Source organism: Cryptomeria japonica, unplaced genomic scaffold (assembly GCF_030272615.1).
Source record: "Cryptomeria japonica unplaced genomic scaffold, Sugi_1.0 HiC_scaffold_114, whole genome shotgun sequence".
Classification (NCBI taxonomy): Eukaryota; Viridiplantae; Streptophyta; class Pinopsida; order Cupressales; family Cupressaceae; genus Cryptomeria; species Cryptomeria japonica.
This window is the reverse complement of record NW_026728936.1, coordinates 335,001-351,797: the sequence shown is the minus strand read 5'-3', so window position 1 is coordinate 351,797 and position 16,797 is coordinate 335,001. Positions and strand designations below refer to the sequence as shown.

At 61.2% G+C, this 16,797-nt stretch overlaps 2 non-coding genes across 2 annotated transcripts; both read left to right on the top strand.

Moving 5' to 3' along the window:
* The first annotated feature begins 5,164 nt into the window (after positions 1 to 5,164).
* Positions 5,165 to 5,283, top strand: LOC131865559 (5S ribosomal RNA). Its single transcript, XR_009364279.1, has one exon. It is a non-coding gene; the product is annotated as a 5S ribosomal RNA (ribosomal RNA).
* A 7,804-nt stretch (positions 5,284 to 13,087) lies between these two features.
* LOC131865551 (5S ribosomal RNA) lies at positions 13,088 to 13,206 on the top strand. Its single transcript, XR_009364271.1, has one exon. It is a non-coding gene; the product is annotated as a 5S ribosomal RNA (ribosomal RNA).
* Positions 13,207 to 16,797: the final 3,591 nt, after the last annotated feature.

Genomic DNA, 16,797 nt, shown 5'->3' with positions numbered 1-16,797 from the left:
CCAACTTCCGACTTCATCCATACCGTAGGGTCTTTGAGGTTGGCGCGGTGCGCTCAACCCGGGGAGTCGACCCAACGAAGCATACACCTCCCCTATATAAGCTATTTGTCCGATTCCCACACCTGTGTAGTTTGCACCTCCGATCAAGACATCGACCCCAACTTCCGAACTCGCCTCCAACGACCGAACCAGCGCCTTGGTGCGCACCTTGCAACGCACAGTGCCAACATTCGCCTTCCTGCACGTGGCAGGTCATCGGACCCAAATTCCGACCTCGCGAGTATGCCTACATATCGAATCGGTCATCGGACCCAACTTCCGACTTCATCCATACCGTAGGGTCTTTGAGGTTGGCGCGGTGCGCTCAACCCGGGGAGTCGACCCAACGAAGCATACACCTCCCCTATATAAGCTATTTGTCCGATTCCCACACCTGTGTAGCTTGCACCTCCGATCAGGACATCGACCCCAACTTCCGAACTCGACTAAAAAGACCGCACCAGCGCCTTGGTGTGCACCTTGCAACGCACAGTGTCAACATTCGCCTTCCTGCACATGGCAGGTCATCGGACCCAAATTCCGACCTCATGAGCATACCTACTAATCGAATCGGTCATCGGACCCAACTTCCGACTTCATCCATACCGTAGGGTCTTTGAGGTTGGCGCGGTGCGCTCAACCTGGGGAGTCGACCCATCGAAGCATACACCTCCCCTATATAAGCTATTTGTCCGATTCCGACACCTGTGTAGTTTGCACCTCCGCTCAGGACATCGACCCCAACTTCCGAACTCGCCTGCAACGACCGAACCAGCGCCTTGGTGCGCACCAAAAGTGCGCACTTTTGGAGGGCACTTTTGTGCGCTCCAAAGGTGCGCACTTTTGGAGGGCACTTTTCTGCGCTCCAAAGGTGCGCACTTTTGGAGGGCACTTTTTGGAGGGCACTTTTTGGAGGGCACTTTTCTGCGCTCCAAAGGTGCGCACTTTTGGAGGGCACTTTTTGGAGGGCACTTTTCTGCGCTCCAAAGGTGCGCACTTTTGGAGGGCACTTTTTGGAGGGCACTTTTCTGCGCTCCAAAGGTGCGCACTTTTGGAGGGCACTTTTTGGAGGGCACTTTTCTGCGCTCCAAAGGTGCGCACTTTTGGAGGGCACTTTTTGGAGGGCACTTTTCTGCGCTCCAAAGGTGCGCACTTTTGGAGGGCACTTTTTGGAGGGCACTTTTCTGCGCTCCAAAGGTGCGCACTTTTGGAGGGCACTTTTTGGAGGGCACTTTTCTGCGCTCCAAAGGTGCGCACTTTTGGAGGGCACTTTTTGGAGGGCACTTTTCTGCGCTCCAAAGGTGCGCACTTTTGGAGGGCACTTTTTGGAGGGCACTTTTCTGCGCTCCAAAGGTGCGCACTTTTGGAGGGCACTTTTGTGCACTCCAAAGGTGCGCACTTTTGGAGGGCACTTTTCCTGTGCTCCAAAGGTGCACACCTAGGTGAGCACCTTCGACCACACCTTGTAGCACACCAAACTCTGACTTTCGACTTCATCCGCAATGCAGGGTCTTTGAGGTTGGCGCAATGCGCACAACCAGGGGAGTCGACCCATCAAACCCAACACCTCCCCTATATAAGCTATTTGTCTGATTCTCATACATGCGTAGCCTGCAGGAGCAATTAGGACATCGACCCCAACTTTCGGCTTCTAAACGAAAACAAGGTCTTTGAGGTTGGTGTAATGCGAACAACTAGGGGAGTCAACCCATCAAACCCAACACCTCCCCTATATAAGCTATTTGTCTGATTCTCATACATGTGTAGTCTACAGGAGCAATTAGGACATCGACCCCAACTTTTGACTTCTTAACGAAAACAAGGTCTTTGAGGTTGACGTAATGCGCACAACCAGGGGAGTCGACCCATCAAACCCAACACCTCCCCTATATAAGCTATTTGTCCGATTCTCATACATGTGTAGCCTGCAGGAGCCATTAGGACATTGACCCCAACTTTTGACTTCTTAACGAAAACAAGGTCTTTGAGGTTGGCGTAATGCGCACAACCAAGGGAGTTGACCCATCAAACCCAACACCTCCCCTATATAAGCTATTTGTCTGATTCTCATACATGTGTAGCCTGCAACAACGATTAGGACATCCACCCCAACTTCTGAATTCGTCTGCGTTGACCGCACCAAAGGTGCACGCCTTGGTGCTCACCAAAATCCGACTTCCGACTTCTTCTGCTATGCGGGGTCTTTGAGGTTGGCGCAGTGCGCACAACCAGGGGAGTCAACCCACCGAATGCAACACCTCCCCTATATAAGCTATTTGTCTGATTCTCATACATGCGTAGACTGCAGCAATGATTAGGACATCCACCCCAACTTTTGACTTCTTAAACAAGACAGGGTCTTTGAAGTTGGTGCAGTGCACACAACCAGGGGAGTCGACCCATCAAACGCAACACCTCCCCTATATAAAGCTATTTGTCCGATTCTCATACGTGTAGTCTGCAGCAGCGATTAGGACATCGACCCCAACTTCCGAATTCGTTTGCATTGACCGCACCAAAGGTGCACGCCTTGGTGTGCACCCTGGAGTGCACTTTGGTGCTCACCTCGGTGCACACTTTGGTGTGCACCTCGGTGTGCACCAAAGGTGCGCACCTTGGAGCGCACCAAAGGTGTACACTTTGGAGCGCACCACATAGGGTCTTTGAGAGGTTGGCGCAGTGCGCACACCAAGGTGGGTGTTGAGGTGCGTGCCGAGGTGGGTGGGTGCTAGGGTGCGCTCCATGGTGGGTGCCAGGGTGGGTGCGTGCTAGGGTGGATTCCAAAGAGGGTCATAGGGTGGGTGCCAAGGTGGGTTGGTGATATAGTGGGTTCAAAGGTGGGTACTAGGGTGGGTTCCAAGGTGGGTCACAAGTTGGGTGCCAGGATGCGTGGGTGTTAGGTTGGGTGCCAAGGTGGGCTCCTGCGTGGGTGGGTGCTAGGGTGGGTTTCAAGGTGGACGCGAGGGCGGGTGCCAAGGTGGGTAACAAGTTGGGTGTTAGGATGGGTGAGTGCTAGAGTGGGTGCCAAGGTGGGTGGGTGCTAAGGTGGATGCCAAGGTGGTTCACAGGGTGGGTGGGTTCTAGGGTGAGTTCCAAGGTGGGTCACAGGTTCAGTGCTAGGGTGGGTGTCAAGGCGGGTGTCGAGGTGCCTGGGTGCTAGGGTGTGGATGCCAATGTGGGTCATAGGGTGGGTACTAGGGTGGGCTGCAATGTGGGTGCCAAGGTGGGTAACATGCTCGGTGGGTTCTAAATTGGGTGCCAGGGTGGGTGTGCACCCACCTTGCCCGAGGTGGGTGCCAAGGTGCCAGTGTGGGTGGGTGCTAAGGTGGATGCCAAGGTGGGTGAGAAGGTGGGTGATAGGTTGAGTGGTAGGATGGGTGGGTGCCAAGATGGGTCACAGGGTGGGTGCAAGGGTGGGTAGGTGCTAGGGTTGGTGTCAGGGTGGGTGGGTGCTAGGTTGGGTTCCAAGGTGGGTGCGAGGGTGAGTGTCAAGGTGGGTCACAGGTTAGGTGCTAGGATGGGTGAGTGCTAGGGTGCAAAGGTGCCAGGGTGGGTGCTAGGATGGGTCGATGCTAGGGTGAGTGGCAAGGTGGGTCCACAAGTGTCAAGGTGGGTGCCAAGTCGGCGACTGCTATGGTGGATGCCAAGGTGGGTCACGGGGTGGGTGCCAAGTTGCTAGGTTGGGTTCCAAGGTGGGTGCCAACGTGGGTGCTAGGGTGCGTGGGTTAAAGGGTGTGTCACAACGTGGGTGCCAGGATGGGTGCGCACCCACACTGGCCAAGACGGGTGCGGGTGCAAGGTTGGGTTCCAAGCCCGGTCACAGGCTGGGTGCTAGGATGGGTGGGTGCCAAGGTGGGCACCAGGGTGGGTGCACCCACCCTGGCCAAGGTGGGTCACGGGGTGGGTCCTAGGGTGGGTAACGGGGTGGGTACTAAGGTGCGTGCCAAGGTGGGTCATAGGGTGGGTGCCAAGGTGGGCACCAGGGTGGGTGTGCACCAACCCTAGCCAGGGTAGGTCACGGGGTGGTTGTCGGGGTGGGCGTCAAGGAGCCAAGGTGGGTGGCAAGTAGCCAAGTTGCGTGCCAAGGTGGGTGTCGGGGTGGGTGCCAAGGATCCAAGGTGGGTGCCAAGGAACCAAGGTGGGTGTCTGGGTGGGTGCCGAGGTGGGAGCCAGGGTGGGTCCCAAGGTGAGTGCAAAGGTGGGTGCCAGGGTCAAGGTGAGTGCCAATGTGGGTTCCAAGGTGCCAGGGTCAGGGTGAGTGCCAATGTGGGTTCAAAGGTGCTAAGTTGGGTGCGAGGTTGGGTGCGAGGGTGGGTGGGTGCCAAGGTGTGCTAGGTGGAAGCCCGGGTGGGTCGGCATCCCATGGGTGTCGAGTTGGGTGCCTGATGGGTGCTTCTTGTCAAGTTTTAGTCGTCGGGACTCATTTCGAGCCTTAGAGGTCGTTTCTTGTCCGGTTGCCCTGTCTTCGACCTGGGAACCCAATTTTGGTCCTCGGGTCCCATTTTTTTTTGTCTCGCATCCCACTTTTGGCCTGTGGCCTTTTCGGGGTCGATTCTCGTTTTGGGCATCAGAGCATGTTTCTTCTCCTAAAACCCAATATTTGTTTATTAAGTCTCGGAACACATTTTTGTTCTCGTGGACCCATCATGGGTCTTGGAACGCATTTGTGGTCCTTGGGTCCCATTTTGCATCCCGAAACTTGTGTTTTGGTGCTTGATCCCTATTTTGGGTGCCCACCTTGCACCAAGTGCGCACCCGGGGCAAACCGAGCGCCTTGGTGCACCGGGGCAAGATCGAGCGTGCACCCGAGGCGCCCCGAACATGCACCAAGGTGCACTCGGCCCACATGTGAGCGCAGGTCGTTGCGCCCGAGGTGGTGTGTGGGCACCGCGTTGCAGACGGGACACTGCACGCACACGACGCCCCCTCCAGGTGCACGCACGTAGGCCGGGCCGGGTGCACACCCGACGCCCTAGCAAGGTGCGCGCACCCGGGCAGGGCTCACACTTGGCGAACGGGGCGCACTTCGCGAGGGAGGGTGTGCACCTCGACGGGGGTGGGTGGCCGGGGTGGATTCGCACGTGGGTCGCGGTTTGCTAAGTACACACTGCGACAAGCTCATAACGGGTGCGATCATACCAGCATTAGTGCACCGGATCCCATCAGAACTCCGCAGTTAAGCGCGCTTGGGCCGGAGTAGTACTGGGATGGGTGACCTCCCGGGAAGTCCCGGTGTTGCACCCTTTTTTAGTTTTTCGCCGGGCGTCGCAATGCTATTTGAATAAACCTTTTGCCCGTTTGCGTTCTCGTCGGGGCCGGGCCGGGCCGGGGTGCGCTGCCCGCACTACCGCGCGCGCGGGGGCGACACCGAGCGCGCACCCGAGGCGCCCCGAGCACACAGGCCACGGTGCAACCCGGGCGTTGTGCGCGCACCCCGGTGCGCCCGAGGTGCTGCGCGCGCACCCAGGTGAAATCGGTGTGCACCTCGGCCAGTGCGCGCTCGGTCGAGTCGCGCACGTTGGCCAAGGTGCACGGTGATGTTTCTTACTCTAAGGTTCCGCACCAGACGCCCGGGACAGGTGAGCGAAGCTGGGCGGGGCCGGGTGCGCGGCCGGGGCAGGTGCACGCAGCTGGAGAGAGCTTTGGAGCACACTTCGGAGCGCACCAATGATGCGCTCCATTCAAAAGTTTCCTGAAAAGGCAAAAAAAGTTGAGATTATAGAATTTCCCACTTGAGAGATTGTAAAAAAAAAAAATTTAAAATGAAGGAAACGCGGGTGCCAAGGTGTGCGCAGCCCAGCCAAGGTGTGCGCACCAAGGCGCCCACCCTGGCGAAGGTGCACGCAAGGTGCGCACCCGAGGCAAACCGGACAATTAACCCAACTTTCGACTTCGCGCGCACCTTGGAGCGCACTTCGGAGCGCTCCTTGGTGCGCACCAATCTTGGGCACCTCGGAGTGCACCATGGCGCCCACCAAGGTGCGCACCCGGGGCAAACCGAGCTCCGACTTCGTGCGCACCTTGGAGCGCACGAAAGGTGCGCACCATGGCGCCCACCAAGGTGCGCAGCCCAGCCAAGGCGTGCGCATCAAGGTGTGCACCCTGGCGAAGGTGCGCACCCGGGGCAAACCGAGCTCCGACTTCGTGCGCACCTTGGAGCGCACAAAAGGTGCGCAACCCAGCCAAGGTGTGCGCACCCCGGTCAAACCGAGCTCCGAATCGTGCGCACCAGAGGTGCACGCCATCGTGCGCACCTTGGAGCACACTTCGGAGCCCTCCTTGGTGCGCGCCGATGTTGCGCACCTCGGAGCGCACCCGGGGAAAACAATGCAATTAACCCGACTTTCGACTTCGTGGGCACCTCGGAGCGCTCTCGGGTTCGCACCTCGGAGCACACCGAGGTGCGCACCTTTGATGCGCTGCCTTCACCAATTTCCAGAAAAGGCAAGAAAACATTGAGAAGGTGTGCGCACCGAGGTGCCCACCCTGGCGAAGGTGCACGCGAGGTGCGCACCCGGGGCAAACCGGGCTCCGACTTCGTGCACGCCGCACCTTGGAGCACACTTCGGAGCGCTCCTTGGTGCGCACCAGGGCGCGCAACCCAGCCGAGGTGCCCACCCCGGCGAAGGTGCACGCGAGGTGCGCACCCGGGGCAAACCGGGCTCCGACTTCGTGCACGCCATGGTGCCCACCGCGGCGAAGGTGCACGTGAGGTGCGCACCCGGGGCAAACCGGGCTCCGACTTCGTGCACGCCGCACCTTGGAGCACACTTCGGAGCGCTCCTTGGTGCGCACCATGGTGCCCACCAGGGCGCGCAACCCCGCCGAAGGTGCACGCGAGGTGCGCACCCGGGGCAAACCGGGCTCCGACTTCGTGCACGCCGCACCTTGGAGCACACTTCGGAGCGCTCCTTGGTGCGCACCATGGTGCCCACCAGGGCGCGCAACCCCGCCGAAGGTGCACGCGAGGTGCGCACCCGGGGCAAACCGGGCTCCGACTTCGTGCACGCCATGGTGCGCACCGCGGCGAAGGTGAGCACCCGGGGCAAACCGGGCTCCGACTTCGTGCACGCCGCACCTTGGAGCACACTTCGGAGCGCTCCTTGGTGCGCACCAGGGCGCGCAACCCAGCCGAGGTGCCCACCCCGGCGAAGGTGCACGCGAGGTGCGTACCCGGGGCAAACCGGGCTCCGACTTCGTGCACGCCGCACCTTGGAGCACACTTCGGAGCGCTCCTTGGTGCGCACCATGGTGCCCACCAGGCCGCGCAACCCAGCCAAGGTGTGCGCACCAAGGTGCACGCGAGGTGCGCACCCGGGGCAAACCGGGGTCCGACTTCGTGCACGCCGCACCTTGGAGCACACATCGGGGCGCTCCCGGGTTCGCACCGGCGTTGCGCACCGTGGTGGGCACCTCGGAGCACACCAAGGTGGGCAGCGAGGTGCGCACCTTTGATGCGATGCCTTCACTAATTTCCATAAAAGGCAAAAAAAAAACGAGATTTTAAAATTTCCGTTTTGAAAGATAGTGAGAAAAAGGGAATGCTGGTGCCATCTTGAGCCCGCCCTGGTGCGCAGCCCAGCCAAGGTGTGCGCACCAAGGTGCCCACCCTGGCGAAGGTGCGCGCCCGGGCAATTAACCCAACTTCCAACTTCGCGCGCGCCAGGGTGGGAGCGCACCCAACAACCGGGCCTGGGAAGAGCCAATGCGAGAAACCCCACCAAACGCTCTGACAAAAAAAGAGGGGGCGCTCCAGTAACCCCGCTTCGGAGCGCACCCTGGGCAAACCCAGCCAAGGTGCCCACCCCGGCCAAGGTGCAGGCGAGGTGCGCACCCGGGGCAAACCGGGCTCCGACAACGTGCACGCCGCACCTTGGAGCACACTTCGTAGCGCTCCCGGGTGCGCACCTCAGAGCACACCAAGGTGGGCAGCGAGGTGCGCACCTTTGATGCGCTGCCTTCACTAATTTCCAGAAAAGGCAAAAAAAAAAGGAGATTTTAAAATTTCCGTTTTGAAAGATAGTGAAAAAAACGGAACGCGCGTGCCATCTTGAGCCCGCCCTGGTGCGCAGCCCAGGTAAGGTGCCCACCCTGGCAAAGGTGCGCACCCGGGCAATTAACCCTACTTCCGACTTCGTGCGCGCCAGGGTGGCAACCGGGCCTCGGAAGAGCCAATGCGAGAAACCCCACCAAACGCTCCGACAAAAAAAGAGGCGGCGCTCCAATAACCCCGCTTCGGAGCGCAGCCGGGGCAAACCCAGCCAAGGTGCCCACCCCGACGAAGGTGCACGCGAGGTGCGCACCCGGGGCAAACCGGGCTCCGACAACGTGCACGCAGCACCTTGGAGCACACTTCGAAGCACTCCCGGGTGCCCACCGGCGTTGCGCACCGTGGTGGGCAGCGAGGTGCGCACCTTTGATGCGCTGCCTTCACTAATTTCCAGAAAAAGGCAAAAAAAAATGAGATTTTAAAATTTCCGTTTTGAAAGATAGTGAAAAAAAAGGAACGCGGGTGCCATCTTGAGCCCGCCCTGGTGCGCAGCCCAGGCAAGGCATGCGCACCAAGGTGCCCACCCGAGGTGCACACCCGGGGCAAACCGGGCTCCGACTTCGTGCAGGCCGCACCTTGGAGCACACTTCGGAGCGCTCCTTGGTGCGCACCATGGTGCCCACCAGGGCGCGCAACCCAGCCAAGGTCTGCACACCAAGGTGCCCACCCCGGCGAAGGTGCACGCGAGGTGCGCACCCGGGGCAAACCGGGCTCCGACTTCGTGCACGCCATGGTGCCCACCGCGGCGAAGGTGCACGCGAGGTGCGCACCCGGGGCAAACCGGGCTCCGACTTCGTGCACGCCGCACCTTGGAGCACACTTCGGAGCGCTCCTTGGTGCGCACCATGGTGCCCACCAGGGCGCGCAACCCAGCCAAGGTGTGCGCACCAAGGTGCACGCGAGGTGCGCACCCGGGGCAAACCGGGGTCCGACTTCGTGCACGCCGCACCTTGGAGCACACATCGGAGCGCTCCCAGGTTCGCACCAGCGTTGCGCACCTTTGATGCGCTGCCTTCACTAATTTCCAGAAAAGGCAAAAAAAAACGATATTTTAAAATTTCCGTTCTGAAAGATAGTGAAAAAAACGGAACGCGGGTGCCATCTTGAGCCCTTCCTGGTGCGCAGCCCAGGCAAGTTGTGCGCACCAAGGTGCCCACCCTGGCGGAGGTGCGCGCCCGGGGCAAACCGGGCTCCGACTTCGTGCACTGCATGGTGCCCACCAAGGCGCGCAACCCAGCCAAGGTGCCCACCGCAGCGAAGGTGCACGCGAGGTGCACACCCGGGGCAAACCGGGCTCCGACTTCGTGCACGCCGCACCTTGGAGCACACTTCAGAGCGCTCCTTGGTGCGCACCAGGGCGCGCAACCCAGCCGAGGTGCCCACCCCGGCGAAGGTGCACGCGAGGTGCGCACCCGGGGCAAACCGGGCTCCGACTTCGTGCACGCCATGGTGCCCACCGCGGCGAAGGTGCGCACCCGGGGCAAACCGGGCTCCGACTTCGTGCACGCCGCACCTTGGAGCACACTTCGGAGCGCTCCTTGGTGCGCACCATGGTGCCCACCAGGCCGCGCAACCCAGCCAAGGTGTGCGCACCAAGGTGCACGCGAGGTGCGCACCCGGGGCAAACCGGGGTCCGACTTCGTGCACGCCGCACCTTGGAGCACACATCGGGGCGCTCCCGGGTTCGCACCGGCGTTGCGCACCGTGGTGGGCACCTCGGAGCACACCAAGGTGGGCAGCGAGGTGCGCACCTTTGATGCGATGCCTTCACTAATTTCCATAAAAGGCAAAAAAAAAATGAGATTTTAAAATTTCCGTTTTGAAAGATAGTGAGAAAAAGGGAATGCTGGTGCCATCTTGAGCCCGCCCTGGTGCGCAGCCCAGCCAAGGTTTGCGCACCAAGGTGCCCACCCTGGCGAAGGTGCGCGCCCGGGCAATTAACCCAACTTCCAACTTCGCGCGCGCCAGGGTGGGAGCGCACCCAACAACCGGGCCTGGGAAGAGCCAATGCGAGAAACCCCACCAAACTCTCTGACAAAAAAAGAGGGGGCGCTCCAGTAACCCCGCTTCGGAGCGCACCCTGGGCAAACCCAGCCAAGGTGCCCACCCCGGCCAAGGTGCAGGCGAGGTGCGCACCCGGGGCAAACCGGGCTCCGACAACGTGCACGCCGCACCTTGGAGCACACTTCGTAGCGCTCCCGGGTGCGCACCTCAGAGCACACCAAGGTGGGCAGCGAGGTGCGCACCTTTGATGCGCTGCCTTCACTAATTTCCAGAAAAGGCAAAAAAAAAAGGAGATTTTAAAATTTCCGTTTTGAAAGATAGTGAAAAAAACGGAACGCGCGTGCCATCTTGAGCCCGCCCTGGTGCGCAGCCCAGGTAAGGTGCCACCCTGGCAAAGGTGCGCACCCGGGCAATTAACCCTACTTCCGACTTCGTGCGCGCCAGGGTGGCAACCGGGCCTCGGAAGAGCCAATGCGAGAAACCCCACCAAACGCTCCGACAAAAAAAGAGGCGGCGCTCCAATAACCCCGCTTCGGAGCGCAGCCGGGGCAAACCAAGCCAAGGTGCCCACCCCGACGAAGGTGCACGCGAGGTGCGCACCCGGGGCAAACCGGGCTCCGACAACGTGCACGCAGCACCTTGGAGCACACTTCGAAGCACTCCCGGGTGCCCACCGGCGTTGCGCACCGTGGTGGGCAGCGAGGTGCGCACCTTTGATGCGCTGCCTTCACTAATTTCCAGAAAAAGGCAAAAAAAAATGAGATTTTAAAATTTCCGTTTTGAAAGATAGTGAAAAAAAAGGAACGCGGGTGCCATCTTGAGCCCGCCCTGGTGCGCAGCCCAGGCAAGGCATGCGCACCAAGGTGCCCACCCGAGGTGCACACCCGGGGCAAACCGGGCTCCGACTTCGTGCAGGCCGCACCTTGGAGCACACTTCGGAGCGCTCCTTGGTGCGCACCATGGTGCCCACCAGGGCGCACCCGGGGCAAACCGGGCTCCGACTTCGTGCACGCCGCACCTTGGAGCACACATCGGAGCGCTCCCAGGTTCGCACCAGCGTTGCGCACCTTTGATGCGCTGCCTTCACTAATTTCCAGAAAAGGCAAAAAAAAACGATATTTTAAAATTTCCGTTCTGAAAGATAGTGAAAAAAACGGAACGCGGGTGCCATCTTGAGCCCTTCCTGATGCGCAGCCCAGGCAAGTTGTGCGCACCAAGGTGCCCACCCTGGCGGAGGTGCGCGCCCGGGGCAAACCGGGCTCCGACTTCGTGCACTGCATGGTGCCCACCAAGGCGCGCAACCCAGCCAAGGTGCCCACCGCAGCGAAGGTGCACGCGAGGTGCGCACCCGAGGTGCACACCCGGGGCAAACCGGGCTCCGACTTCGTGCACGCCGCACCTTGGAGCACACTTCAGAGCGCTCCTTGGTACGCACCAGGGCGCGCAACCCAGCCAAGGTGCTCACCCCGGCGAAGGTGCACGCGAGGTGCGCACCCGGGGCAAACCGGGCTCGGACTTCGTGCACGCCGCACCTTGGAGCACACATCGGAGCGCTCCCGGGTTCGCACCAGCATTGCGCACCTTTGATGCGCTGCCTTCACTAATTTCCAGAAAAGGCAAAAAAAAGAAAAAAATGAGATTTTAAAATTTCCGTTTTGAAAGATAGTGAAAAAAACGGAACGCGGGTGCCATCTTGAGCCCGCCCTGGTGTGCAGCCCAGGCAAGTTGTGCGCACCAAGGCACCCACCCTGGCCAAGGTGGGTCACGGGGTGGGTCCTAGGGTGGGTAACGGGGTGGGTACTAAGGTGCGTGCCAAGGTGGGTCATAGGGTGGGTGCCAAGGTGGGCACCAGGGTGGGTGTGCACCAACCCTAGCCAGGGTAGGTCACGGGGTGGTTGTCGGGGTGGGCGTCAAGGAGCCAAGGTGGGTGGCAAGTAGCCAAGTTGCGTGCCAAGGTGGGTGTCGGGGTGGGTGCCAAGGATCCAAGGTGGGTGCCAAGGAACCAAGGTGGGTGTCTGGGTGGGTGCCGAGGTGGGAGCCAGGGTGGGTCCCAAGGTGAGTGCAAAGGTGGGTGCCAGGGTCAAGGTGAGTGCCAATGTGGGTTCCAAGGTGCCAGGGTCAGGGTGAGTGCCAATGTGGGTTCAAAGGTGCTAAGTTGGGTGCGAGGTTGGGTGCGAGGGTGGGTGGGTGCCAAGGTGTGCTAGGTGGAAGCCCGGGTGGGTCGGCATCCCATGGGTGTCGAGTTGGGTGCCTGATGGGTGCTTCTTGTCAAGTTTTAGTCGTCGGGACTCATTTCGAGCCTTAGAGGTCGTTTCTTGTCCGGTTGCCCTGTCTTCGACCTGGGAACCCAATTTTGGTCCTCGGGTCCCATTTTTTTTTGTCTCGCATCCCACTTTTGGCCTGTGGCCTTTTCGGGGTCGATTCTCGTTTTGGGCATCAGAGCATGTTTCTTCTCCTAAAACCCAATATTTGTTTATTAAGTCTCGGAACACATTTTTGTTCTCGTGGACCCATCATGGGTCTTGGAACGCATTTGTGGTCCTTGGGTCCCATTTTGCATCCCGAAACTTGTGTTTTGGTGCTTGATCCCTATTTTGGGTGCCCACCTTGCACCAAGTGCGCACCCGGGGCAAACCGAGCGCCTTGGTGCACCGGGGCAAGATCGAGCGTGCACCCGAGGCGCCCCGAACATGCACCAAGGTGCACTCGGCCCACATGTGAGCGCAGGTCGTTGCGCCCGAGGTGGTGTGTGGGCACCGCGTTGCAGACGGGACACTGCACGCACACGACGCCCCCTCCAGGTGCACGCACGTAGGCCGGGCCGGGTGCACACCCGACGCCCTAGCAAGGTGCGCGCACCCGGGCAGGGCTCACACTTGGCGAACGGGGCGCACTTCGCGAGGGAGGGTGTGCACCTCGACGGGGGTGGGTGGCCGGGGTGGATTCGCACGTGGGTCGCGGTTTGCTAAGTACACACTGCGACAAGCTCATAACGGGTGCGATCATACCAGCGTTAGTGCACCGGATCCCATCAGAACTCCGCAGTTAAGCGCGCTTGGGCCGGAGTAGTACTGGGATGGGTGACCTCCCGGGAAGTCCCGGTGTTGCACCCTTTTTTAGTTTTTCGCCGGGCGTCGCAATGCTATTTGAATAAACCTTTTGCCCGTTTGCGTTCTCGTCGGGGCCGGGCCGGGCCGGGGTGCGCTGCCCGCACTACCGCGCGCGCGGGGGCGACACCGAGCGCGCACCCGAGGCGCCCCGAGCACACAGGCCACGGTGCAACCCGGGCGTTGTGCGCGCACCCCGGTGCGCCCGAGGTGCTGCGCGCGCACCCAGGTGAAATCGGTGTGCACCTCGGCCAGTGCGCGCTCGGTCGAGTCGCGCACGTTGGCCAAGGTGCACGGTGATGTTTCTTACTCTAAGGTTCCGCACCAGACGCCCGGGACAGGTGAGCGAAGCTGGGCGGGGCCGGGTGCGCGGCCGGGGCAGGTGCACGCAGCTGGAGAGAGCTTTGGAGCACACTTCGGAGCGCACCAATGATGCGCTCCATTCAAAAGTTTCCTGAAAAGGCAAAAAAAGTTGAGATTATAGAATTTCCCACTTGAGAGATTGTAAAAAAAAAAAATTTAAAATGAAGGAAACGCGGGTGCCAAGGTGTGCGCAGCCCAGCCAAGGTGTGCGCACCAAGGCGCCCACCCTGGCGAAGGTGCACGCAAGGTGCGCACCCGAGGCAAACCGGACAATTAACCCAACTTTCGACTTCGCGCGCACCTTGGAGCGCACTTCGGAGCGCTCCTTGGTGCGCACCAATCTTGGGCACCTCGGAGTGCACCATGGCGCCCACCAAGGTGCGCACCCGGGGCAAACCGAGCTCCGACTTCGTGCGCACCTTGGAGCGCACGAAAGGTGCGCACCATGGCGCCCACCAAGGTGCGCAGCCCAGCCAAGGCGTGCGCATCAAGGTGCGCACCCTGGCGAAGGTGCGCACCCGGGGCAAACCGAGCTCCGACTTCGTGCGCACCTTGGAGCGCACAAAAGGTGCGCAACCCAGCCAAGGTGTGCGCACCCCGGTCAAACCGAGCTCCGAATCGTGCGCACCAGAGGTGCACGCCATCGTGCGCACCTTGGAGCACACTTCGGAGCCCTCCTTGGTGCGCGCCGATGTTGCGCACCTCGGAGCGCACCCGGGGAAAACAATGCAATTAACCCGACTTTCGACTTCGTGGGCACCTCGGAGCGCTCTCGGGTTCGCACCTCGGAGCACACCGAGGTGCGCACCTTTGATGCGCTGCCTTCACCAATTTCCAGAAAAGGCAAGAAAACATTGAGAAGGTGTGCGCACCGAGGTGCCCACCCTGGCGAAGGTGCACGCGAGGTGCGCACCCGGGGCAAACCGGGCTCCGACTTCGTGCACGCCGCACCTTGGAGCACACTTCGGAGCGCTCCTTGGTGCGCACCAGGGCGCGCAACCCAGCCGAGGTGCCCACCCCGGCGAAGGTGCACGCGAGGTGCGCACCCGGGGCAAACCGGGCTCCGACTTCGTGCACGCCATGGTGCCCACCGCGGCGAAGGTGCACGCGAGGTGCGCACCCGGGGCAAACCGGGCTCCGACTTCGTGCACGCCGCACCTTGGAGCACACTTCGGAGCGCTCCTTGGTGCGCACCATGGTGCCCACCAGGGCGCGCAACCCCGCCGAAGGTGCACGCGAGGTGCGCACCCGGGGCAAACCGGGCTCCGACTTCGTGCACGCCGCACCTTGGAGCACACTTCGGAGCGCTCCTTGGTGCGCACCATGGTGCCCACCAGGGCGCGCAACCCCGCCGAAGGTGCACGCGAGGTGCGCACCCGGGGCAAACCGGGCTCCGACTTCGTGCACGCCATGGTGCGCACCGCGGCGAAGGTGCGCACCCGGGGCAAACCGGGCTCCGACTTCGTGCACGCCGCACCTTGGAGCACACTTCGGAGCGCTCCTTGGTGCGCACCAGGGCGCGCAACCCAGCCGAGGTGCCCACCCCGGCGAAGGTGCACGCGAGGTGCGTACCCGGGGCAAACCGGGCTCCGACTTCGTGCACGCCGCACCTTGGAGCACACTTCGGAGCGCTCCTTGGTGCGCACCATGGTGCCCACCAGGCCGCGCAACCCAGCCAAGGTGTGCGCACCAAGGTGCACGCGAGGTGCGCACCCGGGGCAAACCGGGGTCCGACTTCGTGCACGCCGCACCTTGGAGCACACATCGGGGCGCTCCCGGGTTCGCACCGGCGTTGCGCACCGTGGTGGGCACCTCGGAGCACACCAAGGTGGGCAGCGAGGTGCGCACCTTTGATGCGATGCCTTCACTAATTTCCATAAAAGGCAAAAAAAAAACGAGATTTTAAAATTTCCGTTTTGAAAGATAGTGAGAAAAAGGGAATGCTGGTGCCATCTTGAGCCCGCCCTGGTGCGCAGCCCAGCCAAGGTGTGCGCACCAAGGTGCCCACCCTGGCGAAGGTGCGCGCCCGGGCAATTAACCCAACTTCCAACTTCGCGCGCGCCAGGGTGGGAGCGCACCCAACAACCGGGCCTGGGAAGAGCCAATGCGAGAAACCCCACCAAACGCTCTGACAAAAAAAGAGGGGGCGCTCCAGTAACCCCGCTTCGGAGCGCACCCTGGGCAAACCCAGCCAAGGTGCCCACCCCGGCCAAGGTGCAGGCGAGGTGCGCACCCGGGGCAAACCGGGCTCCGACAACGTGCACGCCGCACCTTGGAGCACACTTCGTAGCGCTCCCGGGTGCGCACCTCAGAGCACACCAAGGTGGGCAGCGAGGTGCGCACCTTTGATGCGCTGCCTTCACTAATTTCCAGAAAAGGCAAAAAAAAAAGGAGATTTTAAAATTTCCGTTTTGAAAGATAGTGAAAAAAACGGAACGCGCGTGCCATCTTGAGCCCGCCCTGGTGCGCAGCCCAGGTAAGGTGCCCACCCTGGCAAAGGTGCGCACCCGGGCAATTAACCCTACTTCCGACTTCGTGCGCGCCAGGGTGGCAACCGGGCCTCGGAAGAGCCAATGCGAGAAACCCCACCAAACGCTCCGACAAAAAAAGAGGCGGCGCTCCAATAACCCCGCTTCGGAGCGCAGCCGGGGCAAACCCAGCCAAGGTGCCCACCCCGACGAAGGTGCACGCGAGGTGCGCACCCGGGGCAAACCGGGCTCCGACAACGTGCACGCAGCACCTTGGAGCACACTTCGAAGCACTCCCGGGTGCCCACCGGCGTTGCGCACCGTGGTGGGCAGCGAGGTGCGCACCTTTGATGCGCTGCCTTCACTAATTTCCAGAAAAAGGCAAACAAAAATGAGATTTTAAAATTTCCGTTTTGAAAGATAGTGAAAAAAAAGGAACGCGGGTGCCATCTTGAGCCCGCCCTGGTGCGCAGCCCAGGCAAGGCATGCGCACCAAGGTGCCCACCCGAGGTGCACACGCGGGGCAAACCGGGCTCCGACTTCGTGCAGGCCGCACCTTGGAGCACACTTCGGAGCGCTCCTTGGTGCGCACCATGGTGCCCACCAGGGCGCGCAACCCAGCCAAGGTCTGCACACCAAGGTGCCCACCCCGGCGAAGGTGCACGCGAGGTGCGCACCCGGGGCAAACCGGGCTCCGACTTCGTGCACGCCATGGTGCCCACCGCGGCGAAGGTGCACGCGAGGTGCGCACCCGGGGCAAACCGGG